The sequence below is a fragment of the Mirounga angustirostris genome, unplaced genomic scaffold (assembly GCF_029215605.1).
Source record: "Mirounga angustirostris isolate CCGP_5_RB_7025 unplaced genomic scaffold, mMirAng1.0.hap1 SCAF_4, whole genome shotgun sequence".
Taxonomy (NCBI): domain Eukaryota; kingdom Metazoa; phylum Chordata; class Mammalia; order Carnivora; family Phocidae; genus Mirounga; species Mirounga angustirostris.
In genome coordinates, this window is record NW_026991712.1 from 112,573,025 (window position 1) to 112,585,499 (window position 12,475).

The following is a 12,475-nucleotide window of genomic DNA, read 5'->3' on the forward strand; positions in this document are numbered from 1 at the left end:
GAAGGTATAATGCCAAATGATATGTCAGTAAAAGACAAATACTGTATGATTTTACTCATACATGGAATTTAAGAAACAAAACAAATGAACAAAGAAAAAGAGACACAAACAAAAAACCAGACTCTTTAATATAGAGAACTGATGGTTACCAGAGGGGAGGTAGGGGAAGGAAATGGGTGAAATAGGTGAAGCTCCCTGATAATGAGCTCATCATGATGTGCACTGAGTAACGTATAGAATTGTTGAATCACTACACTGCATACCTGAAAATAATATGCCACTGTATGTTAATTATATCAGAATTAAAATTTAAAAAATTAAAAAGTGGCCATTAGAAAGAAAAACATCCGGTTAACTTCTGAATAGTTCACTATGTGCACAAAGGAAGCAAATGATGTGATTCTTTGGTAAGTCACACTCGAAGGGTTTTTTTAAGCTACAATTTTTTTTTTTAATTATGTTATGTTAGTCACCATTCAGTACACCATTATAAGCTATAAATTTCTAGAGAACGGCACATACAAAACTTGATATACAATATTTTCAGAAAAGTCACAAAATTTTAAAGACCTTAATCTATATACTTCTAAAATAACCAAATTCAGAAGAGCATGTGACTCTTGATCTCTTGGTTGTGAGTCTGAGCCCCACACTGGGTATAGAGATTACCAAAAAAATAATAAACTTTAAAAAAAAAAACCAAGAAATGAAAAATAAAATAAAATAAATACACAAAATTCCTCTTTTCTCTGAATACCCAAATCTAAGGTACAGCCTATGCAGTGCATTTTTTTCAATTCTATATTTTTCTTTTTATTGCACAATATACCCAACATGCAAAAGAATGTATGCAATGAATATGTAGTTTCTACTACAAAAATATTTTCAGAATTTATTTAATACTAAAATACCAATTTTAATACCAGTATTTATTTATTTTGGCATTTACTTCATTTACCATAGAAACATCAGTTTTAATACCAGTATTTTGAAGTGTTCACAATTTAGTAACTCCTTAAAAAAAAAAAAAACAGGTGAAACAAAAATCAGTGAAACTAAAGCATTTAAAATATAGACTATGGGGGCACCTGGGTAGCTCAGTTGGATAAAGGTAGTGAGATCAAGGCCCACATACCACTCCATGCATTGTCTGCTTGAGATTCTTTCCCTCTCCCTTTCCACCCTCTACCCCTCTTCCCTGCATGCGTATGCTCTCTCTCTAAAATCTTTTTTAAAAAATTAAAATATAGACTACAAATACATTTTTATAAATACAACACTAAACATCACAAAATGGCAACTTTTCATAAATATAAATTTACAAAACAATGTAAAACACATAGTTATTTTTAACATAAACTAGCACATTTAATAAAAATATTCTAAAATAAACTGAACAGTACATACATTGATGATCACTTATGACACCTGAAAATAAAATTTCATTTGACTTTTTAAAAGTAATCTTTCATTGAAAGAGCCAATAACATTTTTTTGTTGTGCATATTTTTATGCAGTTTTCCAGCTGCTGATACACTTTCTGCCTGAAGAGAGCAGTGAGGAGATAGCTACAAGCTACCACCACATATTTTCCTATGATGCTTTAATCTTCAAGTAATCTCATCTCATGAATAGCTTTTGAGAAAATCTTTTGAACTGTCTTTTAACAGGAACTAAAATCGTTTTTACTGTTAGAAAGTTATAGCTTTTACTTCAAAAAAAATTTGTAGATTGGTCTTTATCTCCTTTAGTTTCATCATGTAGAGATGGAGGTTCCAACACATTTATCTATACATCATTTTTTGTACTTTCATGCTCATATTCTCTGAATTAAATTACAATTATTCTTGCTACAGAGTTATGCTTTATCAATGATTTTTGTTTTCCTCTTGAAAATTATGTAATTATAGAACTCTGACCTTTGTTTAATCTGAAATTCTAATGTGGAGTACATATATAACTACCCGGTTACATCTCAAGATGCAAATGATTCAGATTTTTTAGATTCCAAAATAATTGTATTATACTAACAAAAATAGTGGCACATCAATACATTAAAATAGCACATGATATATCAGACCAAACATCAATACTTCAGTAACTATGCAGACTACTAATGTTTCCTGCGTTCACTTAAAGCATTTATTCAGCTTTCAGTAGACTACAAGCTCTAAGTGCAGGATCTATTTATAATTCTTTGTATCTCCCACCTAGACTAGGGGGTTTTTTGTTGTTCTTTTTTTTTAAGATTTTACTATTTGAGAGAGTGAGAGAGAGAGTGCGCGTGCATGAGTTGGGGGGGTGGGCAGAGGGAGAGGGACAAGCAGGCTCCCAGATGAGTGCGAAGCCCAATGCGGGGCTCCACACAGGGTTGGATCCCAGGACCCCAAGATAATGACCTGAGCCAAAGTCAGACACTTAATGGGCTGAGCCACCCACATACCCCCCACATACACTAGTATTATTTAGTAGCTCTTGACTCCTGAGCCTCAGGTTCCACAACTATAAAACTGGTGTAATTACAGGACTCCAAAGTGAGAACATTAAACGATATAAAGCATTCAACACAGTGCTTGGCACTGGTGTCTATTATTATTCATTTATTCAACAAGTGAAAGAGTGCTGAGCTTGGCAGTAGGGACATAATGTGAGCAAAAATATTTAGTGGGGGCGCCTGGGTGGCTCAGTCGTTAAGCGTCTGCCTTCAGCTCAGGTCATGATCCCAGGGTCCTGGGATCGAGCCCCGCATCGGGCTCCCTGCTCAGCGGGAAGCCTGCTTCTCCCTCTTCCACTCCCCCTGCTTGTATTCCCTCTCTCGCTGTGTCTCTCTCTGTCAAATAAATAAATAAAATCTTAAAAAAAAAAAATCTTGTAAAAAAAAAATATATATTTAGTGGGAAGGAGAGTTAATAATTAAATAATCACAATTTCTCTTTAACTTCATTGGCTAGTATTTTCAGAATAATACTCAGAATAATTAAATACTGCAGTGATGGTTAATTTTCAGTGGTCAGATTTGTATATCTGAACGTGCATCAACATACAGGTTTTATGTCTTTAAGCAAACTCAACATATAAATGCCATGTTTACAAGACACTTAAATTACAAGATAACTGTTCTCTGTAGACCTTTATTTTTTTTTATTTTTTTTATTTTTTATTTTTATTTTTTAAAGATTTTATTTATTTATTTGACAGAGAGAGACACAGAGAGAGAGGGAACACAAGCAGGGGGAGTGGGAGCGGGAGAAGCAGGCTCCCCGCAGAGCAGGGAGCCCGATGCGGGACCCGATCCCAGGACCGTGGGATCATGACCTGAGCCGAAGGCAGTCGCTTAACCAACTGAGCCACCCAGGCGCCCCCTCTGTAGACCTTTAAAATAAATTTTTAAAATACCTTTAAAATGATTCTACTGATCCAAAATAAATTTACATACTATCAGGACATATCTGTTCTATGAAACAATGTTCAAAGCAAGGACTACACCTGTAAATTATCTAATATCTTCTTTAATTTTACAATTTCTGACAATACCATAGCATCTATATTGATGATCCATCTTCCCACCTGTCCGTCCCTCTCATTTCACAGTTCTTTGTAATTTGAGGATCCTCCTGATTTTCACTTGCTTCACATTAGCCTCTTGTTTAGCACTGCTCTGCTTCCCAAATCTCAAACTTGAGCTCAGGGTCATTCAGTGGTTACTTAAGGGTAAAGCTGAGATTACAGAATAGGATTACCTACTTTTTTTTTTTTTAAAGATTTTATTTATTTATTTGACAGAGAGAGCACAAGCAGAGGGAACAGTAGAGGAAGAGGGAGAAGTGGACTCCCCACCGAGCAGTCAGCCCAATGTGGGGCTCGATCCCAGGATCCTGGGATCATGACCTGAGCTGAAGGCAGACGCTTAACCAACTGAGCCACCCAGTGCCCCAGGATTAACTACTTTAAATCTAGTTTTATGTTATACTCTTTTGCCCTGGCTCAAATTCTCTGGTCATCAACTTTCATCCTTGTCCCTGCTACCTTCTATCCTGGACAACTTCCTGCCAATGTTCCTCTACCCTCACACCAATAATACAGTATCAATCCCCTGGAGCAGACATTTACTCCTCTGTCCTCAGACCAAAGAACATGATTAACAAAAGGTAGAGTCAAATTTTTAATATGAACATTCTCCAGAACAGTACTAAGCATCCCTTTGCATAATCTCTGATTTCTTGGCTTTCTTCCCCCTGAGTTCATTTTCCTTTTTATCCTAGCCTCTTTCCCTTTTCCCCATTTCAGACTCTTAAATCTAAAATTGTGAGCACAATTTAAGTATGAAATCTAATCACAGATCATATGTCTAGAAGGGATATCAAAGGTCAGCCTCTCTATTTACAGATGAGAAAACTGAAGCCAAGATTATGCTATTTGTCCAAGGGAATAGAGCTGAGTAACAGCTGAATTAAGGATACAGATGTTTTAGTTGTTCCTGTTTTCTTCCTTCAAATTAGTACACTTAGGGGGCACCTGGATGGCTCAGTTCATTGAGCGACTGATTCTTGATTTCGGCTCGGTCATGATCTCAGGTCACAAGATCAAGCCACATCAGCTCTGTATAGGGCTCCTCACTCAGAGGATAATCTCCTTGAGAGTCTCTCTCTCCCTCTCCCTCTGCCCCCACCCCCACACTCTCTCTAAAATAAATAAATCTTAAAAAAAAAAAAAGTACACTTAATTAAGTAAATGCTCAAAGACTATATTATTTAGAGAGCAAATGGGCTTCCCGGCCCTAATCTAATCTGAAGAATTACTTAGTTGTTGGTATATTCATGGGAATAACTCCAAAGAGTGACTTCATACTATTCTTAGCATATAATTATGGTTTAAGTACTGAAATAATTTAGCTATATCTATATATGCTCTATTATATTTGGAAGAAGCAGAACTGGCCCAGACTGAACTTTTATGGCTTATTTTCTAAATAGTATGAGAAAATCTTAATCCGTAGAATCAAGAAATTATAATTGTTAATATTAAAGTAAATTTTTATATGGTACAAAAGTAGTGTCCATTAACCTACTCAGAAGAGTCTCTAAGATCCAAAAGCAGGAATATTCAGAAAACATACATGACTTAGCTATTTATTCTTTCTTGTATGTAATGCAATTATATTATTGCTGGTAGGCACTGAGTAAAAGGTAAATGGTCAAGTAAATGAATTCTCTTGCATGTTAACATAAAATAGGTACTATTAATACCACTTTAAATTTACATGGCCACCTTGCCCTTTTCATATTGATTCTATAGGATTCTTACTTCAACCTCAAAAAAACTGGCTTATGAGCAGGTGGGGTAGTTAATACTAGCTTTCATTCCCATATACCCATCACTGTGCATAGTACTCTGAGTGAATATAACTTCAGACTTTTTAAAAAAAACTTCCTATTAAGATTGATCCTTTTTTACTCCTAAAAGAGCACTGGAGTAAACCTTATACTGCACATGAAGATGTACTAACAAGTATTATATCTATGAGATAAATTTAAAGAGGAACTATTAAAATTCTTACCTAGACTTTTAATGTCTACAGCAAAATGACTGTCAACAGAAGAGGAATGACTTGTACTTGTTAATGTAAATTAAATCATATATTTAGAATAACAATTAAAAGAGGATTAGCAGCTAAGAAAAGTTGGAAATAAGGCAAACAAAAAACTTTCAGGTTAGCACTCTTGTTTTTCTGGTAGATTTGTATTCAAATGGAATAGACTGAAATTTTACATACAAATACTTTCCCTTTTTTTTTCTTTCAATTTATTTCTCTACTTCCGAAAAGGATTGAGGAAAATGACCAACAGTTATTCAGAATTAGACTGTTTATTCACAGGTGGCAAGGAAATACAATAAAGTGCTAAAAAGATATTATAAATGGACAGCAGTCTGCTACTTTTTGTTGTATTCCCAGCTCAGAGGTAAAATCTGTTTTGAATCTCAATTTCTCTTGAGTTTTACTATGCCTTCATTTAAGCACAGAACACAGTTACAGGCTTGTATGACTTATTAAATTGATTAAGTTTTTTTGAGAATTGTTATTTTATCCCATAATTAATGGTCCATTAGTTTCCTGAATTTTCCTCTTAAAAATTCTTAATCATTTCAGCTGTCAATACTGTCTTCCTTTCTGATGGTATTAATACCAAATGACTATTGACAGGTTGGTAGTGCTGAAGATTGGGTCTAAAGCGTGCGGTCACTAAAATATTCAGAGAGTAGTATTCAGCAAGTGACTATCGGAGATTTTTAGCCAAAATCTCTTATATAGGCCTACTTAAACTGAGGCCTATCTAACTGCTTATATAGAAATTAAGAAGTCTGTTCTACAATATGGAGAGACACCTACAACAAAAGAGTGGAAGCTTCAGCTACTTATTGGTTATGTACCTCTTCTACTATAGCATTTATTTGGGAGTGATTCTATGGTAACACAGGTAAGATTATTAATAACAGGCATCAGAAGAAGTGATCATCAGCATTATGATTTTTTTTTTCACAGTTCTACCTTAAACCACTGTTTGCTCTTGGAAGACGTGAAATACAGTCTGGAAACTTTATTACATAGAAACTTGAAGAGATTTAATAAGCTGCTTCTTTAAATTAGAAGCATTTGGGGGCACCTGGGTGGCTCAGTCAATTGGACATCTGCCTTTGGCTCAGGTCATGATCCCAGGGTCCTGGGATCGGGCCCTATGTCGGGCTCCCTGCTCAGTGGAGAGCCTGCTTCTCCCTCTCCCTGCTGCTACCCCTGCTTGTGCGCTCTGTCAAATAAATAAATAAAATCTTTAAAAATAAATAAATAAAATAAATTAGGAGGATTTAGAATTAAAAGATCCTGAGAGACCCGACTTGTAGGGCCCCCGGGGTTCATGAGTGAGGATGTATAAAGATACTTCAAGGGATGTACACTCCAGTGCCCCCAAAGCATGGAGGAATTTTATGTGCATTCTCATTTAACCCACAAACCTATGAAGTCAGTGGTATTATCCTTATTTTGTATAGAGAGGAATGGGTTCTCAGAAGTTGAGCGGTTTGTGAGGGGTACAAAGTTGGGAGCCTTTCCATTTGACACTGCAGAAAAGACAAAAGCATTAATGATTTGTATTTGTATTCAGACTCAGGCTGGTACGATGTGCATGAGTATTATTGGTATTATGGCTAATAAAGGTTTACTCATTTCTCCTTGCTAAATTGTCCCGAGTTCAGTAAAATCATAAACTGTGAAGAACTGCATACTTTAGGGAAGTGTGAAATGAAGAGATTTAGAAGAGTTACAAATTTTGATGATTCAATGGCTGCCTTTTGGAAAGCAAACCTCAGTATGTGTCTGAATCATCAATTATTTCCTGTCAATGTGACTGTATGAATTAGAGAAAACCTGAGTCAAAATTAAACTTCCCATAAGAAGAAATACTATTTCTGGGATTTTTCAAAATTGCTATATAAATCTCAGCACTCCCCAGGAATTTCTGAATGGCTAAATTCTGTGTAATGTTGTGTCCACCTGACTTGGGAAGTTCATTCTCCTTCATAAAACTGCTAAAAGCTGAAAGGTACAATATCCAAATCTTAGCATGGATTCGGGCCCTAAACCTAATACTGTAATTCTTGGTAATAGTCAACTCTATAATCAAGTATTGACTCTCTCACTTTCCTATAAATATAGCTGACTGCATTTCTGTTTTTAAATTTAAATTTTTTAATTACTAAAAATTCATATATCTCACAGTCTAATGATCACTGTTATCAATAAAAAAATGTTAAGGACCTATTCATATTAAATTTTTTAACATGAGGTTCCCACTGTAGAGACACTTCCAAGTTTCCAAGTTATAAAGCATGGGGAATAGTTCTGAGGCTATCTGGGGTACAAAGCAGGAAGAGTGAACAGCCAAGGCAAACTGGGGGAAATGGCCCCTGGATAAACTGCCTGGGTTTGTTACCTGACCTGGCAGTTGAGTAGTCTAAGACATGGGGTTCCTGGACTTTTGAATTTCATGGACCACTACAATTTCAGATTAGATTTGGGAAATGACAAAAGACTGTCAACACTGTGTTTGTTTTATGTCTTTACTTTAAAAAATAAAATCCATAAATTACTGCCTTCACTTACCATCATTTTATAAAAGAAATAATTTAATACAATCCCCCAAAAGAAAATATAATTTCAGAGTAAGAGTCCTTTAAATTAGTATTAGCAACTTATATTTTTAAAAAAATCATCATGTATTATTTTTCTCATTTTATGCAATTATTTGTGAAATGTTTGTTGTGAGACCAGCATTTGAGAATCAACAGTCCAAAGCAAAGATTCCCAAACATGATCATTAGTTAAGAAGCACCTAGGGAGTTTTAAAAATAACGAATCCCGGGACTCAACCCCAGAACTACTGAATCAATCTCTGGAGTTACGTACCCAGGAATTTTGATGTACAGTTGGATTTGGGAACATCGGTCCAAAATATATATAAATAAGTACAATTTTTTTTAAGATTTTATTTTTACTCCAGAAAACCAATATTGCACTATATGCTAAGTAAAATTTAAATTAAAAAAAAAAAAGATTTTATTTTTAAGTAATCTCAACACCCAACTTGGGACTCAAACCTACAACCCCGAGACCAAGGGACGCATGCTTCACCAACTGAGCCAGCCAAGTGCTTCATAAACAAGTATAATTTAGGCAGTACTTCATAACAGTTACGTCCAATCTGGTTGATGCAGGCAACAAAAGCTCCAGGAAGAAATCCTTTGGGAAGTCGGTGGAAGTGCTGCTTGGAATTCAGTTATGTTTATATGGCAGATGTACTAAGAAGAGTACATCTGACTTACCTCAGTGGGTGAGGTGTACTAAAAACAATAGTATGCCAGGAGCTAGAGTGTTGGCAGGAACTAGGAAAGGGTAGTAGGGCCATGGTTCTCCAGGGGGATTAAAACACTCAACGCAGGCAAAATAACCAAGAAGAAACTAAGGCAAAAATACAGGTTTTTCACTGGGACCACCGTGGCATATAGTATTGTTACTTAGAGTTACCATCTCAGCAAATCCCAAGTTTGGAAAATGTCATTTGTTTTAAGCCCTGTGATTTTAAGCTCCCTAAGGATTAACTAAGAAAGTGCTTGACACAGTGTTTATGCATAGGAAATGTTCAATATATATGCACTGAGTAAAGTCAATTTTTACTTTAAAACATTTTTTTAGGGACGCCTGGGTGGCTCAGTCAGTTAAGTGGCTGCCTTCGGCCCGGGTCATGATCCCAGGGTCCTGGGATCGAGTCCCGCATCGGACTCCTTGCTCAGCGGGGAGCCTGCTTCTCCTTCTCCCTCCCTCTGCTTGTGCTCTCTCTGTCAAATAAATAAAATCTTTAAAAAAAAACACAAAAAACATTTTTTTAAACTGTATTTTTCTTCCACACTTGGAAAAGGTTTTGAGATTCTGGGAAATGTACACAATTTAAAACAAGATAGGGTAACAGGTTTAATATATCACACTCATGAGTTCAGAACAAGGACCTTTTCCTTGTGGAAAAAAACATTCACAATAAAAGTAAATAATACACAGATCTTTCTCAGTTATCAAGAGTTGTAGAAAAGAACAAAATTGTTTATAATTTTGTAAGACCCTAATAAGTGACTCTGCAATACAGTTAACACTAAGTTTTTATATCAGGTTTACTTTCCAAACATTTTTCTTCAACTGATGTCTATATTAATGTGAATTTTTTTCAGTATATACCAATTCATTTTGGGAGACCTGGCTGGCAGATGAAAGTTAATCCAAGATGGAACATTTGCCACCAGCAGTATGTGTAGGACACAGAATAGCAGAGCAGTCTCTAGAATTCAGATCCTGAAGCCAGACCATCTGGATTTGAGTCCCAATCCCACCTCTTACTGGCTTTTGCACATTGTTCAAACTACTGAGTCTCTGTGTCTCATTTTCCTTATCTGTAAAGTAGGGAATAATAATACTACCTACCTCTTACGGTTTTTATTAAAAGTAAATGGGTATGGGCGCCTGGGTGGCTCAGTCGTTGAGCACCTGCCTTCGGCTCAGGTCGTGATCCCAGGGCCCTGGGATCGAGTCCCACATCGGTCTCCCTGCTCCGCGGGAAGCCTGCTTTTCCCTCTCCCACTCCCCCTGCCTGTGTTCCTTCTCTCATTGTGTCTCTCTCTGTCAAATAAATAAATAAAATCTTAAAAAAAAAAAAAAAGTAAATGGGTATGTGTAAAACATATATGGTAAGTGTTCAATATGTTGCTTTGACTAATTTGGAACAAGTACTGATTCCAGTTTTACAGACCTTTCTGACTTTTTTCAAAATATTTATTTATTTATTTATTTATTTATTTATTTATTTATTTGAGAGAGAGAGAGAGAGTACACAAGCCAGGCGGAGGGGAGGAGGGAGAGAAAGGGGAAGCGGAGTGCCCGCTGAGCCCAGAGCCAGAAGCAATGCAGAGCTCCATCTCACAACCCTGAGATCATGACCTGAGCCGAAATCAAGAGTAGGATGCTTAAACAACTGAGCCACCCAGGCACCCCACTTTTTGACTTCTTTTTAACTAAGGATATTATTTTAATTCTCATGAAGTTATCATATACACAATGATATAACAATTAAGTTCTATCAAACACTCAATACATCAAAACTCCTGATCTCATTTTAAGCAAACTGATTTTTTTTTTTTTAAAAAAGGTGGCATGTGCTCCAACTTCAGGTCAATTTAAACATTCTACCAGATGAGATTAATAGTGGGCAAAGCAAGCTAACATGGCCGTGAACACCTGTAAGCGTTTTATTGGATATGCCAAAATGCAAGTCCTCAATGGACTTGAGAATCTTTTGACTTTTAACTTTTTATGTGTTGTCATCTATGGCATAAAGTTTTGAGAAGGAATGACTGTCCTTCCTTAGGATTAAATATAGATTATAGATTAGATCAGTGATCTTCATTATGTTGTGACTACATAAATTTTTTTTAAAAATTTATATATGTATATATAAATATACATATATAAATATATATGTAAAAATAGAATGCTTTCTTTACAGACTAGTATTTGAGTTTATGTTAGTCAAATTTTTTAACTATAAGCAAATTGAGTTACATTTTTCTACTCTTATTTTTATTCTTGCTAATGTCAAGGTATAATACATAGACGCTATAAAAATTAAATATAAAGACTACGTAGAAACTTTATCTCTTAATAGCAAGTATCAGTTAATACTGAATGTTGACCCATCTTGTGGCTTTATACTGAACATAGAAAAGATGCATTCAGGGTCATTAAGAAAGACTATTGCTCAGTCATTATACATGTGTATGTATATGCAATTTCTTTTTTTTATAATTTGGATATTTTTCTTGTTTTTTTTTTTTTAAGATTTTATTTATTTATCTGTCAGAGAGAGAGAGCATAAGCAGGGGGAGTGGCAGGCAGAGGGAGAAGCAGGCTCCCTGCTGAGCAAGGAGCCCAATTCGATTCGGAACTTGATCCCAGGACTCTGGGATAATTTAAGCAGAAGGCAGACAGTTAACCAACTGAGCCACCCAGGTGCCCCCGTATATGCAATTTCTTTGAAGAAATTCAGAGTTTTTTAAATTATAAAAACTAAATGGACAAATTAATTGCTTTAAGAAGAACTCACTAGCGAATTTCTTTGAGAATAAGTTGTTTTCATTTATTTCAGCTCAGTAAAAATCTATCGATGTCCTGCTATCATATTAAAGATATATTCATCCAGTTCACTTAAAATGATTTAAAGTTTACAAAACTTAAGCTTATATCCCACTTTTTCTGAAAATCTAAATTATTATATACAGGTTAGATTTATGCCAGACTTGAAGGTAGATGAACAATCTTTATTAAACGTTCAACAATCTACAGAGTGCATGGGTGGTTCAGTCTATTAAACGTCAGACTCTTGATATCAGCTCAGGTCTTGATCTCAGAGTCTTGAGTTCAAGCCCCACAGTGGGCTCCATGCTGGGCACGGAGCGTACTTAAAAAAAAAAAAAAAAGTTCAACAGTCCACAATATGGTTCTCAACTGGGGTCAATTTCAACCCCTCCCCATCCAGGGACATTTGACAGTTGGGGTCAATTTCAACCCCTCCCAACCCAGGGAACATTTGACAATGTCTGGAGATATTTTTGGATGTCTCAATGCTGAGAAGCGGGAGGGGGAATTGCTATTGGTATCCTGTGGGGAGAGGCCAGGGATGCTGTTAAACCTCTTATGGTACACAGGACAGCTCCTACTCTGCCTCAACAAAAAATTATCCAGCCCAAATGTCAATAGAGCCAAGTTTGAGAAACCTAGTCCATGCTTCTTCTAGAAGATATGCTAGTAATCTTAAGATTGGAAACCCAGAAATTATATGAAAACTCGTAAGAGAACAGCAGTGAATGCTCTAAAGTGACCTGG

At 35.9% G+C, this 12,475-nt stretch overlaps 1 protein-coding gene across 3 annotated transcripts in view; it reads right to left on the minus strand.

The window, feature by feature from the left end:
• FNBP1L (formin binding protein 1 like) overlaps nucleotides 1-12,475 on the minus strand; it is a 103,170-nt gene that overhangs the window by 70,725 nt on the left and 19,970 nt on the right. The gene's annotated exons all lie outside the window — the stretch shown is intronic.